The sequence below is a fragment of the Syngnathus scovelli genome, chromosome 18, assembly GCF_024217435.2.
Source record: "Syngnathus scovelli strain Florida chromosome 18, RoL_Ssco_1.2, whole genome shotgun sequence".
Classification (NCBI taxonomy): domain Eukaryota; kingdom Metazoa; phylum Chordata; class Actinopteri; order Syngnathiformes; family Syngnathidae; genus Syngnathus; species Syngnathus scovelli.
In genome coordinates, this window is record NC_090864.1 from 11849734 (window position 1) to 11870629 (window position 20896).

Here is a 20896-nt window from a genome sequence, read left to right on the forward strand (position 1 = left end):
TTTTAAACAGTAACAATATCGCTGTAGTAATGTAAAGCTGCCATTTTAATGGTTTAATGACAGGACTGCGAACGACTCAAAATGGCGTGGGTTCCTCGTCCAACTCGCCCCAAGGGACGTTTTAAAAGGTAAGCGCATATTTTCTTGGTATTGTTTACACTTGACTATTCTCGGCATGTACACTAAACGCCGTTGCAATGCTCAATAATGAATCAAAATTGGGGTATGTCGCTTGCGCTACGCCATGGCCTTCGTTCGCCTAACTAACAGCTAGGTTAACGCCTTCGTGTAACTACTGTCCGGGTTGTTTATTTGAGTCCACATTTTCATGCAGTTTCATGTGCGAAGCAGGAGATGGCTGTCATGTGTGGAGGATGTTATTGTTGGCCCCATTGTGTGAATTAAATCAATCTATTGTTCCTCACTGGAATAGAATTTCAGCTGCTAGTTTATGGCAGATTTTATGGATCATATTGTGGCCACACGTTGGGCTTTACACGGTTCTTTTGTGTCAGTCTCCATTGTTTTGACGTGCTGTGTTCAGAGAGAGGGCAACATGGTTGTGTGATCCTCAGCAACATCATGTATTGTTGTTCTAAATCCAGGAGGATTACTTAGCAGAAATCCTGTATGATTGTGGGGCTTTTCAGACTAAATCTTCTCTCTGTTCAAATCGGAGGCCTCATTAAGTGAGCGGCAGTCCCCGAGTCATGCGGTATGTCGTGTCTTTCTATCACCCTTCACTTTCTTTTTCACTAATACATGGTTCTTGTTCCTGACCGCAGCGCCGGCCGTCGACGTTCCAGACGTTTTGGGGATCATTTCAAAGGCTTGGCACGGACCCCTTGTCGGGTGAGGCCAAGAGACCTATGGGTCCGATGACTCATCACGATCCACCGCTTATTCGGAGCCAAGGAGTCACACGCCACTTATTTGTCTGAAACACTCAAATCCACTCTTAGGCAGTGTGTGATGTTATCTGTATTGAGGTTGTTTTAGAAGAAGCAAGGACACAATCAGTCAATCAACTTTGCGAGACAGCTTCCATTTGCCGCCGTGTTTCATTGACCGTTTCATGTTTCTCTTTTATGCAAGCGAGGAGAACGCCACCGCGGAGGAGCCTCCGGATTCCTGTTCTCTCGCAAGCTGGTGGCTTGTCACCACCGCGCCTCGAGAACTCAGCGCCATGTGTAAAGGTATGCAAATATGTCCAATTTACAAGGCATGGTTATGGATACCTTGCCTTCTTAAACCAAAGAGCCTAGTAGCAATAAATAGCAAGCAAAAGTCGATCAAAAACAAACGTTGTGAGACGGCTAAACAAAACAAACGATGCTTATTTTGTCCAGATGACTAATCCTTTGATTCTAGCTGCAACGTGGTCTTAGTGAGACTTTTTCTTACAAAAGAGCGACCCCTCCGCGGTTGGTCCGTCTCGGAACTTGCCGGCCAACAATCCGTCCGCATCCTGCTTTGTTGTTGATGTTTTCATTTACATATAAACTTATGTGTGCCATGGCTTTCATAGTTAGCCTGTGATTTATTGCGCGCCGCATTATTCAAAACAGTGCAAGTCATTTAATTATGCCAAAGCCTTGCTGATGTGAGTTTGTTTGCCGAAGAAGCCACGACTTATCCGACACGACTGCTTTGAAGCTAAGTGGAATGAAAAGTAACGTTTTCGTGAAAGTCACCAGATTCTGTGAAACCTCACAAATTCAATACGCTGAAGTCATAACAGAAGATCTGACGTTTATTTGGTCACTTTGTTCAGTATCAGGTGTGCCCTCTAAAATACTTTGAAAGTGGATTGATTGTTTCTGGCGGCAGCAAAAGCCCCCCCCCCCCCGCCACACACACACACACACTCGCCAGCGAGCTTGCTAGCGCGATACACCACTTTAACAACCCAAACGAGAGTGTTCTCACTAAAACACCATCCGTCTTGCCGTGTGTTTGCGAAGCTCGGTCTCAGGTGTCAGATAACGGCCGTAAAGTGCCGTCCAATAACACGGAATCATTTGGCTCGGCGGCGTCTGAGGTCGTTTTGCGGTGTCGGGGAGAAGAAAGATGGCTGACGACTGATTAATGCTGATGGCGCTGGCGATAAGCTTCATTCAGGAATCTCGAGGGGTGCCCAGAGAGAATGAATTTCAGCCTTCTTGCACCTGTTTCAGCTTCTCCCCGTAGCTCATTTCAAGGAGGCCAAGTATCCTGGTAATCGTTGCTAAGCGAGACGCATCCGGTTCTTCGCCGGCGCCGCCGCTCGCCCCCCAGTCGATGCCAGAAAGCCTGATGTCACTTTCCCCATCATCGTCACAGCGGGAAATGGAATTGCTCGGCGGAAGCCTTTCTCGGGTGAAACGAAACATTGACGGACAAATGGGATGGATTCCGACCGGTGACTCACGGCTTTTAGCGCAGTCAATCACTGCCAGTGCAAAACAATAAATTGTTCTTAAGGGATTAACCGCAGTGTATTACGGTCAGGCCTCATGGCATCTCGTGCAAAGGGCGAATGAGAAAATGTCCATGATTTATTGGGGAAGAACATTTGGCACCCCAAGCAGTTAGGGGACAGGACAGATTGTACGAGGAATTGCTCATGTAATCATATTCAGACTTTTCGTGCGTGGCGTGGCGTGGCGTGGCGTAGCCTAGCGGTCAGTGCAGCGGACAGCTGTTTTCTTCTTACGTACCGGGCAGCTATTCAAAAGCTGTCGAGTCGAAAATCCAATTAGTTGACTAAAAGCAGCAGCCACTTCTGGCCTTTTGACGTCTTACTTTTGAGGCTTACATCTGTACTGATGCACAACTTTGACAGGAAGACTACTGGACTGTATTTTTGGATTACTAATCGCAATATGTACAATTTGCACCTCGTTTGGAGCAGCCGAAGAATGAAGAAAAGTTGAAACAATATGGTACGCTGGAAAGAAAAAGCACTTTACCACCCGACAAGCGACATTGACTTATTTCTTCCTCCAAGTTGTCCTGGTTGTTCTTTCCGCAATGGTTTTCTGACATCCTCTGCCCCTTGCGTCATCCCGGCCGGGTCCCACGCGGCATGCCGGCCTGCCTGCCTGCTTGCCGGCCGGCCGGCCGCCTGGAAAATCCCCGTTAAAAGCACTTTAGCTATTTTTGCCACACTTTGGCTCATCTCAAAGACCAGGCCAGCGAAGAAAGCAAAGTCGCTTGTGGCTAATGAGGCGGTGTTTTTCAGCGACGCCGGCGACAAGTCGACTCGTCAATTTTCACTGCCAGAATTGAAGAACGTTGCAATGAGCCAAACAATGATGGTTTCTGCGGCCGGCCCGAGGCCGTTTCCTGCGACACGTTGCCTGGAAGCCAAGAACGGGAAAGTAGAGAGAGCAGCTTTGGCATTGATGGAAGAGACCAGAAGGTCAAAGTGAGCCGGCCAGCTTCTCCACAAGAGGGCACGGATGACGTCTGTAGGACGTCATGGCCGCTTCGTACTTTCTATTTACCTTTGGTTCTTGACTAGCAAGATCTTACATGAACAAATCCAGATCAAGGTAGCCTCTGGACAACGTCATTTGAAGCCCTCAGAAATGAAGAAGCATGGACCATTTAGAGACTTAAGTGAACCTAGCATGGATGTTTTTGGACTCGTGTGGGGAAGCCGGAATACTGACGCAAGTAAGGGGGGAAACTCCAAAGAGCAAGGAACCTCAGAATTGTGAAGATGCCAAGCCAGAACCTTGGAACAGTAAGGCAAACGTGCTAACCGCCATCACTCCGCTGGCTGTTGGACCAATTGAAACGACATGTCCACTGGAGTGACGAATAGTTGCATAGTTTGCCGGTTCCATTACTTTTTTCATCAGCTTTCACTTGCAGGGATGAGTTATGAAAAGAAATGTGAAAAAAATGCAATGTAGCCTACACGTGCTATTTTATGAGCCTCCTTGGCTCCATAAACATAATTGATGGCCAAGTTTGGTGCTGGAGTGTGGACAGACGGACAACTGGTGAGACACCCCTGCGTCTTGGACGGACGGAGAAGCCACCGTGATATAGTGCCGCTCGGATCCCCACCCCCAACCCCGCCGCCTCGCTCCCTCTGTGGCCGTCAGAGCTGCACGGAGGCGTGGAAGCGACCACACAAAAGCAATATTTGTCCAATCTGTCCAAGCAAACTCCCGCAGCCCCCTCCCCCGATCGAAGAGGACCCCGACTTTCTCATCGCGCTCGTTCTGTGTAATTGAAAAAGCGATGCTCGGAATGGGAGCTGGACGGCTGGAGGTGACTCGGGGAAAATACCCGCAGAGCGTGATGGATTATAAACATCGATAACAGTAAAACCGAGCCTCGTAAAAATGTGACATTCAAATATATTTTCCCTTTCAGTCGAATATTTTGAGTGACGAGAGCGCTAGAGAAGACCAATATGAATTCACTGGAACGCTGAAGCTGTACAAATAGATTTTCAACATCTTTTTTTTCACACGCTGTACTAGATGGCCAACAAGCTGTTGTAGTACCAAGACAGACCTGTGAGAGGCAGCAGCTCGCCACTGGTCGATGCATAGAAAACGAAGAAGAAAATTGGCTACCGTTCTTTTCCGTCATGAGAGCAAGTTTGCTCAATGTTAACAAGTGAGCTTTTCGAGACGCCCAGCTTTTGCTGACTTTAATCAGAAATGTTTAGTTTGGGTTGATTGTATTTATTTTCCCTGCTTTAAATATTGAGCAGGTTTAACATTTACAAATGTCTCTTGTGGCCATTTTCCAGGCATATCCAACCCACAACATAAAAGATTGTTCAGAGCCGTGTTTCGTGCCGCTGCTGCCCAAAATGTGTCGCTGTGCGCGTTGCGTTCCCTCAAAGTTACGTGACCAAAACAAGACTGCAAGAAGTCGAATTTCACACTTAATGGGTGACGTGCAGACGTGCCAAAAGAGAGAGCCAAAAGTCCATTTCTCATGTGCCTCCACTGAGTTGCCTTATTTTCTTCAGGGGATTTTTTTGGTCCTATTTCGAAATGCAAACTATTCCAATTGGATTGGACCTAAAAGGTTCCTCTGTGTATTTTATTTGTCTGTTTTCCTTTGTTTCCCCTTTCTGACAGCTTTCCTTCTGGAGGTCGGAAGTCCCCTTTTTCAATGCAGCCCTGCTTAAATAGGATGTCGCAATCTGTGTGTGTCAAGTGAAAAGGGTTGCCAGGGTGGCCAAAAGCGACTTGTTTGCTCAAGTCCCGACCCGTAGAATGGATGAGGACACAGATTGGGGCGGGTTCTTTCTTTCTTCTGACCTCAACTCTGTTGCGTGTTTGGGGAGACATGGAAACCTCGGCGGGAACGGACAGGCATCCAATTGAACGCAGGAAGATGTCTGAATAGAGCGAGACGGGCAGTGAAAGTCGATGTGTGTGGGGGGAGGGGGGGTATTGCCATGACGTCAGTATAATGCGAGTTGTCTTTAAAACAACTTTTCTGGGTACCGGCGAACCCAGTCACCCGAGGTTGATCCAGCGGTAGCGCTCTGTCCAATACAAATCAGCTGAGTCCGGACCTTGACCTCTCCAGGCGCCACGCAGCCGTAAAACTTCAAAGTCCCGCGACGTAGGAAATCATCTGGCTTTGTTTCTCCTCCATATTTGCTTCCCTCTATATCTTCTTGTGGGAACCAAGTGAATCTCTGATAGGGTTTTTTTCCCCCCGAGAAAGTATACAACACCCTGGCCGATACTGAAGCTATGCTGTCTGTTACAATGCACAATGTCCCAGAGAGGAATAATTAGGTTTGGAATCTTTTGAAAGTACAGGCTTCAAAATCATCTCAAAAAGCTACTTGAATAAATGCAACCGAGCAAATGGAGGTCGGTCGCTACCACCCGTCCCGGTAAGTACCACTCTCGCCGGTTGTATTTTTGAGGGGTGGCTAAAAGTCTCAATATGCCCGCAGTTGAGTTGTTACGCCAGGTGACGGTGGCGGTTCATGTATCACAAGTGGGGGGTGGGGACGGACGAACGAACGGACGGACGGACGTCTGCGTTCCCACAGTGCAGTTGTGACTTGCTGACAGGTGGCGCACAACGGAAGGTGAAAGTTCACTCAAGATGGCTCCAGCGATACAAGTCTGGAAACGCTTGTGGATGCAGTCTGACAGTGTGCTGTCCTCGCTTCATCTTGTGTCATTTCAAGTCAACTGATCATCAAGCGGCGGTACGATTGTGGATCTGTAAAAACACCAACAAGTGACTCTTCCCCCGACGGTGGAAACCGGCCGGGACTGCCAATGGCAGCATGTCATCTGTTGCCGAGCGTTGCGGGGCTTCTGAAATCAGGAATACTGGCGCTATGCGGCAAACTGACTGGCTAGTAGCAGACGTCTACCCAAGGCAAACAGCTTGACTTGGCCCCCTGATTGCCAACCCTCACGGGACCCCCAGACGGGCGATCATATTCAATGGTTAAACTGCGTAGTATGCCGCCCTTGTCCTCCTCCTCCTCCTTCTGCTTGTCTTCCTCCTCCTCCAGCTGGCCAGCAGATGGGAAGACCTGTTGGCCCAGACGGGGAGCAAGAGAATGAGGAAGAGGAGGGCTGAAAGTAAATGATAGCGAGTGATAAGCACACTTGTGGCTGATGTGAACTTAGATGGCCCTGATTGAGTATGTGTATGGATATGTGGGCGGGCAATGTTTACAGGTCCTCACAAAGTACAGGAAGCCCGACCGTGCGGGGGTAGGTGATGACGATGTCGGAGGACGGGGATTTGAAAGGGAAGTCGGCATTGCGCTTGCGCTTGTGTGTGTTTGTCCGAATGATTACCCGCCCCCCATCCTGCTTTTTATTTACTTTTTTGGAGAAAGTCAGCAGGCGTGTGGAAACCAACAGGGACTGCTAAGATTCATATAAACATGAGGTGCTCACCCTGTTGCTTTCTCCGTGTGTTTATGTGTAAATGCGTGTTGTTGTTTTTTAAGTCGTACACACAGATGGTTGCAGCAGGACAGGAACTTGGCTCATCACCTCGTCGCTTCGTTGACCGGAATCATGAGTGAAAGGCTGGACGATGAATTTATTTGAAGCTAGCGGAGTCCTTGTCCATTTTGTTTCTATGACCAAACCGTACGAAAAATATTTCCATGTCGAATTTCCGGCCTAACCCAGTTTGCCGCCTCATTTAACCCAGCGTCATTTGTCCCGCTTGTTTGTTTTGACCGTCGGTCAATCGACCTCCTCCGTCGGGTGTCCATTTTGTTGTTTATTGCAAGCGGCTACGCTTTTACGGCAGCGTAAATGACAACGACTCGTCACCTGGCTTCCTCTCCTCCGCCTCCCTACCCTGTTCTCAATCGGACCCTCCTCACAAGCCCGCGTCCATAAAATGCAAATTTTTCCCATCAATTGTCTTCGACCGGGACAGTCGAGCGAGCTGACTGCGAGAGAAAACGCTCGCCTCAAGGTTGTAAATAAAGCGGGGGTCTGCTTCCGATAATATTCAGGCCTCGCTGGACCTGACCTTATAGTCACGTACTGTTGTCTACATTTTTACAGCGGTCTGCTCGGAAGGGAAGTTTCGGTGCTCCGCAATTTAATACGCTTCATTTAGCGACTTGAATAGTCGGTAGAGTCTAGCAGGTTCGTTTGAGTGCTGATTTGAACCTTGGGCTAAATGTGTTGTTTGTTTATTTGATGTACCGCAGTGTGGTTTTATGTCCGTCTGGTCTGGGTGGCGGGTCAGAAACATCCTTTGGGGATTGCCTGTAAAGTTCAGCAGTCGCCATCCCCCTCGTCGTCTCTTGGGGCGAGAACATGAATGGAAAATTGTGGCGCATTCACCAGTTGTACATGGGTGTCCAGTTTTTGTTTTTTTTTTCCACGTCAAGCACACTCCAGGTCGTGTGTCATACTGTCAGCAAATTGAATTCGTTAAATGCCGCCAGACTGTTTACACATGTACGTTTGTGACAATGTGCTGGTTTTTGTTGAGGAAGAATTCAGGACACGTTAGCAGTCTTTCGCAATGTCTCGCTCAGAATCGTGTCGATTGTCACGCTTTGCCCCCCCCCCCCCCCCCCCCCCCGATAATTTTGCCGATAATTACCACAAGAGCCAAAACGCGGGCATAACTCATCAGCACATTTTGGTTTATTTTTACAACTTCATCTTGGTTTGGGGCATTGTTCTCGGGCCGGGTTGCAGATTTCTCCCCATTAGCCACATGTCTTGTCTTGAGTTGTTGTTTCCAGAACATCTGAGGGGGAATAGCAGGTTTCCGCTTGTGAGATTGTTGGTCGCAGTGTTTGTCCCAGTGTTTGTCAGGCTCTGCGGTACTGGCGAGATGTTGTCGCGTGTGATTGAACAATGCAACGCTTTGAGTGTGTTAATGGGCTTTGTACTTTGACTGGGTTTCATTTAGCAGCAAGTGATTGGAAATGACTGTTGGGAAAGATTTTTCCCATACAGTGTCTTGTGATCATTGTGTTTTCTTTGACCCCTCCTTACTTTCTTTGACTCTTTCAAATCATTGACAGTCCTAAATTGGGCCTTTCTGGCAAAGCACACCAGGCAGGTCCCTTGTGAGCGCTTGTCTGCTTTTTCACAGCCACTTTTGGGAGCGCCCTTAATTTACGAGTCATTTCCTTGAGAAAACATTCTGTCTGAACAAGCCCTCATCTGAGGATGCCTATTTGGAGGCGTTTGATTACAGAGGAAGGCCGATGACAATGGCGACTTGTTAGGACCGATCAATGAAGTCTGAACGCCGCGGTTGAGCTGCTGGCGAGTGGCCGGCCAAATTCAAAGGCCGACTGGCACAGATGATTGCTGACGGCACGCCGGCCGATTGATTTTTGTGACCACGGTTACAAATGGTAAAAACTGGAAGTTGATCCAGGCCGCTTGGAATTGTCCATCTTCAGGATCTTCCATTTCGTCATCCAGTCCATCCTTGCGACACCCCAAGTGTTAGTTAGACCTCCGACTTTGCCCGTCTTACAACACTTTCATGTCAACCATCCGTGTCAGCAGGTGGCTTCAATTTCCATTCCACTTGAAATTTACTGGGTAGTTTAGCATCGCTCTGTGTAGTGCCACGGGGTCTAAATAAATACACGGTCGGCCTGTAATGCTGCACTAGAATGTTCTGAATTCAGTCAAGTTTTATTGGACACCAAAAGTTAAATGTTTGCAGTGATTCATCGCAACATAAAAGCCTTCACCAGGTGTTGTTGGACTCTGCTCGTAGTGGATTACCGCCATTCGGGGTCACCCTCAAGGGGTATCGTTCATATCTTTATGGGCTCACATCGTAGCTGCGGCCTTCAGGTTATAGTGTTCCATCACCCCATCTGGTTCTTTTCAGGGGGCTACAAGCAGAACCAAGTACCTGCGAGGAGGCCGCTCTATCTATAGTTGTGAACTCCCTTTCATTTTCTGGGCTGGGTGAATCCAGATGTCTTCTGCGCCACTTTTTATCGAAGGACCTTTCCGGGTAAATGATCTTTTCAGATGACGGCGCAACAATTGCCAGTTTACATCACACACCTGACTTCTCCTGACCCAGCGCGGCACTTTTTTTCCTCTCCCGCCGCCGCGTTTTTTTTTTTAATAAAGCTGCCATAGCAGCTGTTTTTCAGTCACGATGGTCTATTAGTTTACCGCCGCTCTGGTACTTAGAGGACTCACCTGACAATTGTGGCTTTTGAATCTCACTTTTCAACCTCATAATTCAGCTTCATAATTTCAGAAAGTGCCAAAGTTAACCTCAGCACCAGAGAGTATTCATGAGGGGAAAAAATGGATCCTCCCTCAGGGGTTCCAGATAAAGACAAGTCTTTACCGTTGCGGTACATATCCCAGCTGTTGTTAGCATCTGTATAAGGTATGTGCAAAAAAAAAAAAAAAAAAAAAAAGGCCCGCTTGTTCCATGGCAGCACAACACAGACATTTATCAGTGGAATAGTTCTCATAAATTCCCTGTTGTGCACGATTAATGACTGACGAGCAGACATTAATTCGCCTGGAGGATTCCGTGTCAAAAAGGAAAGAGGCCAGTTTTGTTTTTCCTAACAATACCGGCTTTCTCATTCCCCATTTTCTTTCTCTCTCTTCCAAACTTGGATATTTCTGTCTTTGGGGGCAGGAGAGAGATAGATCTACTTTTGGATATTTTGCCCTTCAGCTGAGGACCATAGGCCCCCTTCTTTTCAGCTGCGCGCAGAACAAGGTTGCTACTTGTCCTAGAATCTTGGTGCCGTAAATCAACAGACGCGCTAGACTTGGACTCAAACTTTTTTTTTTTTTTTTGAAGTCCCGCCCAATAGAGATGCTGAGTGTGAACTACCGGTGACTTTGCTTTGTCAAATCAGGCTGGAGAATGCCGCCATGTGGCTTTTGGTGGAGATCCAAATCATTGCACCGCAGAGCATGTTTTTTTTGATACACGGATAAGTCAAGACCTGCTCTCATAAATAGTGCTGCCAGAAGATTTAGCGTCTTATTTTGTCCCAAGATACCTACTCGTCTACTGCTTTGCATTTAACTCGACGGCATCGGACCCTTCCGAGATTTCGTGTTTGTGAAAGTACGGGAGAGTTTTCAAAATGATCCGTTAACTTGCCACGCCACACACGAACGACTTTTGACTCCGGGATGTCCGATTAAAAATATCTTAACGACGTGCCGGGAACATTATCTCCTTCTGCGACGACGTGGCGATAGGGAGTATGAATAATGAGCCGAAGGGGACGCGAGCGACAGACAGATGGTGTTCGCATCCCGTGTTTTTCGGTGAGCTCGTCTGGGAGCTCTGCAGCTGTGAAGTCTGTGTGAAGCATGTGTAGCGCGGAGCTGTCATTGAACAAAATCCCGGGACGGCTGGCGCTAGGTCGTTTCTTCTTAGACTGCCATAGTGAAGAGGCGGGAGATGGTCAAACTCGAGCTCTTCTAAGTGAAACGGCTTATCTCGGAGAACTGCTGCCGTGGTTGGGATTCCCTCTGTACCTCAGTGCGCAGTCACTACAAGAATTGAGTCAGTTGAGATGACGGCGCTGCTGTGATTTTCCACGGGAGCAGTACAACTTTTGGACCGCACCGGAGGGGTCGTTTGTCAAAGCTGTGTCAAGCAATGACTGCTCACTCCAGTGAGTGTGATCCCCAGCGAGATAAGGACAGGCTTGACGAGATTGGATTACCCCCACTCTCACCCGCCTCCCTGCGAGCACAGGTCTGGAGCGTGATAAAATACCTCCCATCGCCTTCATGATGTCTAATGTCTAATCTTTTCCATGCTCCTATATCCTTGACACCCATTGGGTGTGTTGTTCCAGCCTGACTCCAGCTGGAACGCTTTTCCAGGCCAAACTGAAGGGAAGGGTGTGAATGAGCGTCTGACCCATCATTTTGCATTCCAGCTTTAAGTGTTTTGAATTAGCGCCTGCAATTGAGGGAGGGAGGGAGGGAGGGAGGGAGGGAGGGAGGGAGGGGGCTTTTCAATCTGCAACTTTGATGTCTTGCTATTCCATGAGTCTTGGACTACGCATATGTATGCATTTGTTGGCCTTTGGTCGATTTGTTTTGTTTGAACTTCCTGCATGTGTGCAGTTGATCAGGCTGAAATGACCTGGATGCTTTTTCCCTCTGGACTCTTTATTGTATTTGAAAACGGAATTCCCAGTCTTCTTTGCATTCCATTTGAAAAGACTCGAGTCATTTTTTCAGGCGCCCGCCCGCCCGCCCGCCCGCCGCCACACTGTCAAGTAAGCCAAAAATAAACCCATGAAGGTAGATGAGAGCTTGCAGACACTTTTTGCTTGTCAACATGTGTTTTCTTTTTCCCCGTTGACCTCAAAGGATTCCAGTAATGTTAATGAAAGCAATTTTCAGATAAAGACGGCCTTTTTAGCATCGGTAGCATTTTAGACTCTGAAGAGCGGCCTTTGAAGTAGCCTCTGGTTATTTTTTCTGCTTGACAGATCAGAGCGGCTTCGCAGGAATCTTAAGGGGAAGTGCCCCGCTGCCCCAGGTAAACGCTAACTTTGCAACTAAGCCGGCCCGTTTTGAAAGCTAATACAGCAACCGCCGAGTTCGGGGCCATCTGGACAATTTGCCCTCTTGAAAGAGACTGTGAGCTTCACTTGTGTCTTGCGGGACTGGGGCAGAGCATACGTGATGAAAATGAAGCCCCTTTCAAATGACCTTGAGCCCTAAAATTACGCTGTGGACGCGCAGAGTTGGGACTGGAGTTATCAATCGAAAAATATTTTTCCACTTTGGTTTCTAAGCAAACACTTCACTTGTAAGCTTTGGCTTTTAATCGTGAGCAATTTACTCCTAGAGTTGACTTGTGGAGCTGGAATCTGTTTTGAGATGGTTAAGACTCGCTCGAGACCCAAACAGTGAAGTGAATTCCGGCCCGCCAGTGAAGTTGTTGACCAAGGCTATCCGGGCATGTCTGACCAATCCCCATTCCTTTCGTAGGAATGCAGGGTGCTGAAATTCTCATTTTGTGTGCGTGTGTGTGTGTGTGCGAGAAGCATCCTTCATTGCACCTGGGGAGTTCTTTCTCCCCCAAGAGAACAGTAGGTATTGAGGGATGAGACATGGCCAATTTAGCTGCCAGATGAGTGAGTTGTATTTTTTTGCAAATTCCCAGCACAAGCAAGAAAAGAGAGGAGGGCAAGGAGCGCAGCGTTTCAAAGCAATGGCATTTCGTGATCCCGCTTACCCCCTGAAGGTTTGACAACAAATACGGTGGCTTTGTACGAAATGACACAAAGCCGTAAGCTCGCAACCGATGCCGAGAGAGCACGTCTGCTTCTCGTTGGAAGGAAAGGAGGCAGGCAAGCGTCGTAAAATGATTTTTTTAATGGCGGCGTTGGATACCGTTCAAATGCAGAGCTCGCAGTTGAGTCGTGCAAATGTCTGACGAAATTCATTCTGGGGGATCGCGATCGCTTTTCCTGCCTGCCTGCCGCAACTAAATCATTTTTTGCACTATACCGCGTCATCAATGTCAATATCCTGCACCAACTTGATGGGGCCATCATTTTTAACCATTACAACAGAATCTGGCCATTATCAGCGCACCATCTTTACCTCGGTGCGTGCTGGGTGCGCTCTGGTGCTAGATTGGTCAGCATATCTTTGCAATAACAAGTACTTTGTGTTTGCCTTTCACACACAATCAAGAGCTGATATCCGATCAGCTTCTCCTATCCAATGAACGGCCAGAGCAAACTTGCCACCGGTAATGATCGGTATGCGTGTCTGAGAGACCCAAGCTGAGCTCCGCTGCCTGCCGAACAAAAAAAAAAAAGAAAATGCACCTCTGGTGTCATTCTTGTTCACTTTCACCACCTGATGACATAACACTATGCTCATGATGTTGCCTTCATTGGATGCGGCGCAAATCTTCTGCTGACAGCGAGAGGATGCAGTATGTTTTGCATGGAGTCTGAACATGTTTTAGCCCCTCGGGGAGTTACCTGACTTTTTGCTTACCGGTTCACGCCTCACACGTTGGGATCCGTAGCGCTGCATGGGAGGAACGACGTTGCTCGCAAGGATTAAATCATGGCTCGCTGTGAATCTAAACAACTGGTTCCTGGTCCTGAATCGAGCCGATTGCTTCTTCCAACTGGTAAACTTGACCGCCACTCAAGGCGGCATAGCTGACTATGTTTTGCTCCACTCCATTTTCTCCTGAAGAGCCCGCGACCAAAGTCTAATCCCTGACCTCCGTGACTTCTCAAATCCCGGTCAAAGGTCCTCCGACCTTCCCCTTGACTCTGGACGCGACACCCAATACGTTGGGGGTCAGGCTATCTGAGAGGAAGAGCGCGATATTTTAGAAGACGGCTGTTTCCTCTGGGGCTTTTCACCAAACGCAATTTATGACCACTTGACTGCCGATTCCTGATTTGTGTTTCAAATCGGGATGAAACTGTTTTTCTATCCCGTACGGGCCGGGCCGTGTGTCTCTGTTTGACTGAATTCCATGGAATAAATCTAATCTTAGCCGTAATCTGACCACAGTCATTTCCGCGACGGTGGTCTCCGAATACGCTTCCCTGATTCCCTATCTCGGAGGCTCCAGAGATTTGCATTCCCCAAGCGACCGCCGCCGCCCACGTTATTTATGAGCTTTTTATATTCAGTCAGCGTGCTGTTTTGATTCCAGCTTCAGCTCAAGTAGCGAATAAGTAATGTGTGGCGAGGGCGCCGTAAAGCATCCCACGTGCTCCATCTATCTGGGTGCGTCCGCCGCCGAGCCGAAAAGACGTTATTTCATCTTTGTCAGGAAATCAAATTGGAAATTTCCGAGTACAGTTGGCTCGCAGGACTGTTGAGTTCATTACGAGCAAGTCCACTCGTACCCAGTCGTTTATCACTTCCCTCGCCAAACATTTGTGGCTTTGAGTTAGTTTTAAGGTGGCTGATATTTGCTCCCATTGATGTGAACCATTTCTGGAAAAAGAGAGCTGGACGTATGCTGGTATGACGCGAGCCCACAGGCCGTGAAAGTTCCGTCGCCGATGGGATCCTTTGGCCATCTGGACCCGCACAAGAACAGGATATGAAGCATCAGGAACGAGTCTTGGTTTTCAAATATGAAAGCTCTCAAATGAAACTGGAGATGTTCCATCCAGCCGCACTTTTCACCTGGCCAACACAAACTGGGTTTGATGTTTTGTTTCATATATTTTCCTCCCCAGTTTCCCCCTTTTTTTTGGTTCCTTCCTTCCTTCCTTCCTTTCTGTAAACATCATAGCTGTGCACTTTATCAATACGAGTCCAGCCGTTCACTTTTATGAGACAGTGTGTTGGCTTAGCCGCATAGCATTCGCTCCACAATCTGCGGGCTATGCGAAAAGGGATCCATTGAGCATACATCTGTATAAATACGTCCACTCTTTAGCGCTTCAACTTTTCACCCTGTGAAAGGTGTCTAGGGGAAAGAAATGTCAAAAATTCCTCTTTTTGACCCTGCGGGAAATTGACGATGATGCTCATCTACGCAATCACGCATTGGCCCGACAGCTTGATTTGAACGACTTCATCGCGAGCGGCCCGGCCCGCCCGCCTGCCTCCAGCCCCTTTTGGCAACATTTCGGCGCTCCCTTTGCAGCATGTAGACGAGGCTTCTAGCTTAGCTTCTCAAGATGGCTTGTTAGCAGCCAACCACGGTGTTAAGAATGAATTGATATTTGTGCATCAACGGCTTATTTTCGGGGCTCCTCACTTCAACCACTTCCTGCTTTATTTGTATGGCAGTTTATTTTGATGACCTTGTTCCTGTTTATAAATCCCAGCGTCAGAATCCTCTCGTGAGATCTTGGGTCGTATGCGCCGCACACAATCCCTCCCCTCGACCGTCCCCCCCCGCCCCCCTCCCTCGTCATTGCGGCTAAGATCTTGCCCCGTGAGGGATGATAAGCTCTTACTCACAGGATATTCGGAATTCCTTGACAGATTGTTTTCGCCTGCGTCCCCGCTGTCCTCTGTAGTTTATTTGTTCAGACGAGAGGAAAATATGATGGTAGTAGATTTTGTCACGCTATTTTTTTTTCTTTTTTTTGTTTCTGCGTGGGTGATGGTTTGTGCTTATTACTTTCCAGACAAAAAAGTCTCCATCATGCATATTCATTCATGCCCGTGTACACACAAACTGACTCATGCTGTGAAAGCAAGCTTGGCTCTTTCATAAAGCGTGCTGTCCTGTCTTGGCCCGGAGAGATGTTGACTGCCAGCCAAGCAAGACGTTAACAAAGTGATGCACGGGAGGCCTAAAGCTCCCCCCCCCCCCTCTCTCTTTCTCTCTTCCCCATGGCAGCCGAACAGTACACACACGCAGAAAAAAGGCCTTTTTGTATTCCCCTTTCTCTGCTCATCCTTTTGTCTTTTCACTTTCCCCGACTTGGCTGCCGTCGGACAGTTGATTCCATTCGCGCGTATGAAAGGAAATGACGTGCTTAATTGGATTATTGGGGGTTTTCTTCAAATGAGTGCTCACCCAGCCAGCCAGCCAGCCAGCCAGCCACTCAACTGAGTATTTGAAAGTATTTTCTTTTTCTTTCCTGTGGAAGCCATCGTCAGCCATTTATTATGATTTTACTTTATTTTCTTTTTCTTTCCTGTGGAATCCATCCTCAGCCATTTACTGAAAAAGTATTTTTACGCTGCTGCACTGCATATTGACAGATGGTCGGTGAATGCAATCCTTCAAAGCTGGAAATGTCTGGCATATTTGTGGTCATGGCCTACTGTTTCTTCGACGCAGACATTTGAAAACAATGAAGCCGATATAAGAGCAGGTGGAGCAACTTGGCTCGGGTTAATAGCCCGCAAAGATATCCTAAACTCAAGATGGCATTACAGGAATTTGCACCTGCTCCTGAGACTTTTTTTTTTTTGTGTACTCGCGAGGGTTTTTACCTTAACCAAAATCTCTCAAACAGTATCTACTTGTTTTTCTCTCTCTCTCTTTCAGAAAGACGAATGGTGTTTATAAATTTTCATTGGAAGCTACTGACACACACATGGGAGGAAAAAAAAAAAAAAAAAACCTGGTCTGTCTGTCAGGGTCTGGCAAGTGCAATGTGGCCTTCGTCCTTGCGGTCAGTCCGTCGCCTTGGCAGTCGTCGCCGCTTGTCAGTGGCTTCTCTGGTTGACTAAGCGTGTCCAATCTGCGGCGGCGGAGGCAGGTCGTCGGGAGAAACAATCCGAGTGTCCGGTCTTGAGAGGACGTATTCATTTGGGTGTACGTTTATTTATTTAAGTCGGTCGTAGTAATCAGAAAGACGACGTCGCGGGCAACATCAGTTGCCAGTTGAATACTGGCCGAGGTCTTTTGTGGTGCAACGTTTTGGCCCGGCCAACGCAACCATCTACTTTGCTTTCACACTCTTTAATAGCTCATCTGTTTCTTTGCCTCCGCAGGAATGTCCTCACATGTAGTGCTTTCAAATGTAGCCAGAATCCTAAAAGGCGACCACCGCAGATTCCGTGTTCGCTCTCCTTTGGCTTGGCTGCCTGGCTGGTCCTATTTGCTGATTGCAATTGACTTTGGTTGTGTGGCCGTCGAGACTGTTCATTTAGCTTGTGACGGAGCAAGCGATCAGATCTCCGCTCGTATCGTGGCCAAGGGCCAAAAATAAAGCCTCTGAGAAGATCAATGAATGGCCTTTGTACCTGAGGCAAATCCTTATTCCTGCTTTGTGGGATTATTTTGAACATTGCCGACCGAGTACTCCAGCCTTTCCCTCCCAGGGGAAGCTTTTCACCTTCTCACCCGAACGGGATTAAGATTTGCGGGGACCTGGAATTTGGTGACGATGTGTGCAAGACGGACGGGAAGGAGATGGAGGTTAGGGCTACGATGACCGCGGTGGCTTTGAACGGAGTACACACAATTGAAAAGGAAAAACAAACACCCGTGGTGCGGATTGTTTTGCTGCTCGCGAGCCTGACTCCGGTCAGTGGTTGGTGCTTTCTGAATTATTTGCTAAGGCCTTGTTTGCGAGTGTTGATCGGTGTCCTGATATGTTGCTCTCTCTCGTATCATCGCGAATGAGCAAATCAGGGACAAGGGTGGCTTTCGCTCTCATCTGATCAGTTGTCGGTTTCTCTCCTAGCAGGTCTAATCCCGTTTTAAAGAAAATGTCCATTTTTAAAGAAATTCAATTCTCTGACTGGTGCCCAACGGTGAAGAAATCAAGTGAACGCCAGCTCCACAACTGTGCGTGAAGTATTGCCGGCATCTTGACGGTTGTTGTTATTTGTGGAAAAGCTGGATGTACTTTTTGGGGCCAGTAAAATCCAGTTGTAGTCGAACGTGAACTGCGGACTCAACTAAGCGTTTGCACCTGTTGATCATTCCGACAGCCGAGGAGATTATCTCCGTCCTCTTGTTTGTCCTGCTCTAGCAAAGACTGTTTCTGAACTTTTGCTGAACCTATTACATTTCGCTGCAGATCAGCTTATCTTTTTTTTTGGCATTAAATTTGGCAGCTGTACAAGCTCGGTCGGCGAAGAGCGGGACTGGGGCGTAGGCCAAAGGATAAGAACATTACATGCTCGACAAACAGACGACGGTTCCCTTAAGGATTCTGCTATTGTGATTTAGAGGAAAGCGAATGCAGGGTGAGGTCAACCAACGGCTTTAACGAGGTGTCATCATCATATAGATCTACAAGCCGTGTCGCATTTTTACCGTCCTGTAAATCCCGTCGTTTGCGGTTAACGACCTCATTCCAGGCTTGCGTATTCTCTTAGCCTATTAGCGGCTTCGCTCATTATCTCCAAAGGTGGGTCATTTTGAAACTTTCATTTGACAGGGTCTTTAAGAGCAGCTCCGTTTCGAAACGGCCCACTGTTTTGACGTCTGCATGGCCCAGCGGGATGTATTTGGAACCCGGCTGGCCTACTGTATTCATGCCTTCCGTCTGTCTTGCCTTCGCCATATTTTTCGCTCGTCCCTTTCATGATCAACTGTGCGTGTCGCCTCCCGGCCTCCGGCCTATACCTCAGCCGGCAGGAAGTCGACATGACACCGATTGTCATGAGTTCTCGATACCAGCAGGACGCCCTGCCCTGACGTTGAGTCATGGCCATCTTTTGGCCTCCCCTATCTGCCGGACCCGCCATCTCGGAAGGTCGCTGTCTGTCCCCGAGCAGATGCCGTGCTTGCCGATATGACACCCACCCTCATTGATGTCATTGAGTCTCAGAGAAAAGGGCTAGTGAAGCGAGGACTTAGCCACCCAACCGCAGACACTGGCCTCTCTTTGCACCTGCGGGCCTGGCGGAGCGGAGAGCATCCACTTGATGATAGCATTAGTCCATTGGGATGATTCCTCCTGCAATCAAGAACTGCTTTCTTCTAACTGGAGTCCATTTTACACAACGCCTTTTCGCATCTCGCATTTCTGGCATGTTTCTGGGTGCGATAACCCCTTCTTGTCCCGGTGGATTTATGATGTTTACAGATGTGCTCAGCTCCTGGAAAAACAGTCCAGCTCTCCCCAGCCCTCAAGCGGGGGCAGCCATCTTTAATCCAGTAAAGAGTGTAGGGATTTGGCCCCCGCATGAAGGCGCTTTGGAAACCCCTCGGCCGTGAGAATGGGGCGATGGGGGGTTGAAGTTGTGTGCAGGGGATGTGGGGAGTCCATGCAGCGGGTTGGGGTGGGGTTGAACCCCCCCTGCCTGCTCCCCACTCTCCATCCGCTTTTGTGAATTTAGTTAATCTAATTTGAGATCCTCACAACACCAAGTCTTTCTCTCCTGGAAGAGACTTCCTTGCCCAACCCCCTCCCCCCCCCCCTCCCCCTTTCAAACATCAGAACAAGATGGACTAAGTTTCACGCATTAGTGGTGAAAATGGGATTTGCTGGGTTTAATCCAATATCCTCATAGGAGTCACAGTAGTAAGTGGAAGCACCACCTGAAAAAGTGACGTTCAAAAGATGAAGCCGATACACTCGTCAAGCGCATAAACGGGTTTTATATACATTAGGGTTCCAACGCGCCATGTGCAAAATGGTGGAAAGTCAACTGTTAGATCCGTAAGGGTTTTTTTGTCACACATACAAAAATAAAAATGCTATTTATCAATTGGGAGGCAATAAAATCATAAAAAAGTAATTCAAAGATTTGGTTATTTTGCACTGTAAAAGTAAAAAATGAGCTCACATTTATGAATTTCAAAAAGTCATTTTGTCATGTTTTTACCTGTGGGATCAAAGTGGGATTTTGATTCCTAATGAATTATTTCTCAATTCAATGACTTCACAATTGGATTATTTAAATGTTTGCGTTTCATTTTTGCCTATCAACAGGCATTGTTTTGACTGTTTTTTGGGGGGATGCTAACAAGAATGCATGCCTCAGAGCTCTGCGTCGACGTGTTTGAGCTCATTGTGTTTTACAAAGGCTGTTCACAGGATGCAAATGGTGCGCTGCCCCCCCGCTGCCGTTTCGCACCTCTGATTAACTCACTGTGATGTCGTAGGATATCAAGTGGGCATTAACTCATTAGGGCCGTCCCCTTTGAAGTCACCGGCCATCATCAGGGTCTCGTAATCCCTTTTTAATGGGCCTGTGAGTGGTTCAACAAAATGACAGCCTTTTTTTTTTTTGTGCACGAACGAGTGGAAAATTGCCTGATTCATTTCGGAAACGAGTCACTGTTCTCCAGCGGTGAGGCGTCTGGTCCAGCAAGGCCCGACCAAACACCATCTTCCATGGAATTGTATTTGATTTTTCCCCAAGTCTCTTCACTTCTTACGTCCTCTTTCTGAGTTTTGCAATGTGACCCCCCCCTCCCCCCTTCCCCCTGCCCCTCCTTTTTTAACTGGAGGCAATAAGGTGATGAGGGCCAGGAATGCGGCCCGTGGAACTGTAAGGATTTATCACACAGAGGTGTTAGGGCCGCAGCGGCGCTGCGCCGCCGCTGCTGCTGCTGCTGCGGCTTCGACGGTGTGCAGATGTAACAGTTGAGTTCCCACCATGGGGCCAATGCCTTGTTTTACGGCTTTGCAGTTTGAGCAGGCAGGACGACAAACGGAGAGGCCGTTGACCCTTTTTCTTAAAATTGTTTTTTTTTTTTTTTTTTTTTTCTTCCTTTCGTTTGTCTTTTTGGCTCCAAAATATTCTATTCACGTTATAAAGCGTTGGGAAAGAAAAGCCTGTGAAATAAAAATTCAGCTTTACCCGACAATAAATTCCAGACATTCTCACCCCCTTTTGAAAGCCATTAAGTTTTTGTTTTTTTTGTTTTCTCATCTGCTAATCCTTTCAAAATGTCAATTTTTGGTTTCAATATAAAGCATTTTTTTCTGGAGGGTACCCACAGTGTGGGAATTCCTACAAATGCATAAATGGGATTCTCCAAGATGAAGGCCCGTATTATAATTAGATATGAA

General features: G+C 47.8%; 1 protein-coding gene across 7 annotated transcripts in view; it reads left to right on the forward strand.

Moving 5' to 3' along the window:
* The window catches only part of sulf1 (sulfatase 1), a 44213-nt gene that overhangs the window by 137 nt on the left and 23180 nt on the right, over positions 1–20896 (forward strand). For 6 of the 7 annotated variants that reach the window (XM_049749691.2, XM_049749692.2, XM_049749693.2 and 3 more), the window contains exons 2-4: positions 64–128; positions 786–852; positions 1096–1196. The gene's annotated coding sequence lies outside the window, so the exon portion shown is untranslated. Of the gene's footprint in view, positions 1–63; positions 129–785; positions 853–1095; positions 1197–11182; positions 11200–20896 lie in introns of those variants that run through there. The other variant, XM_049749690.2, reaches the window with a different exon arrangement.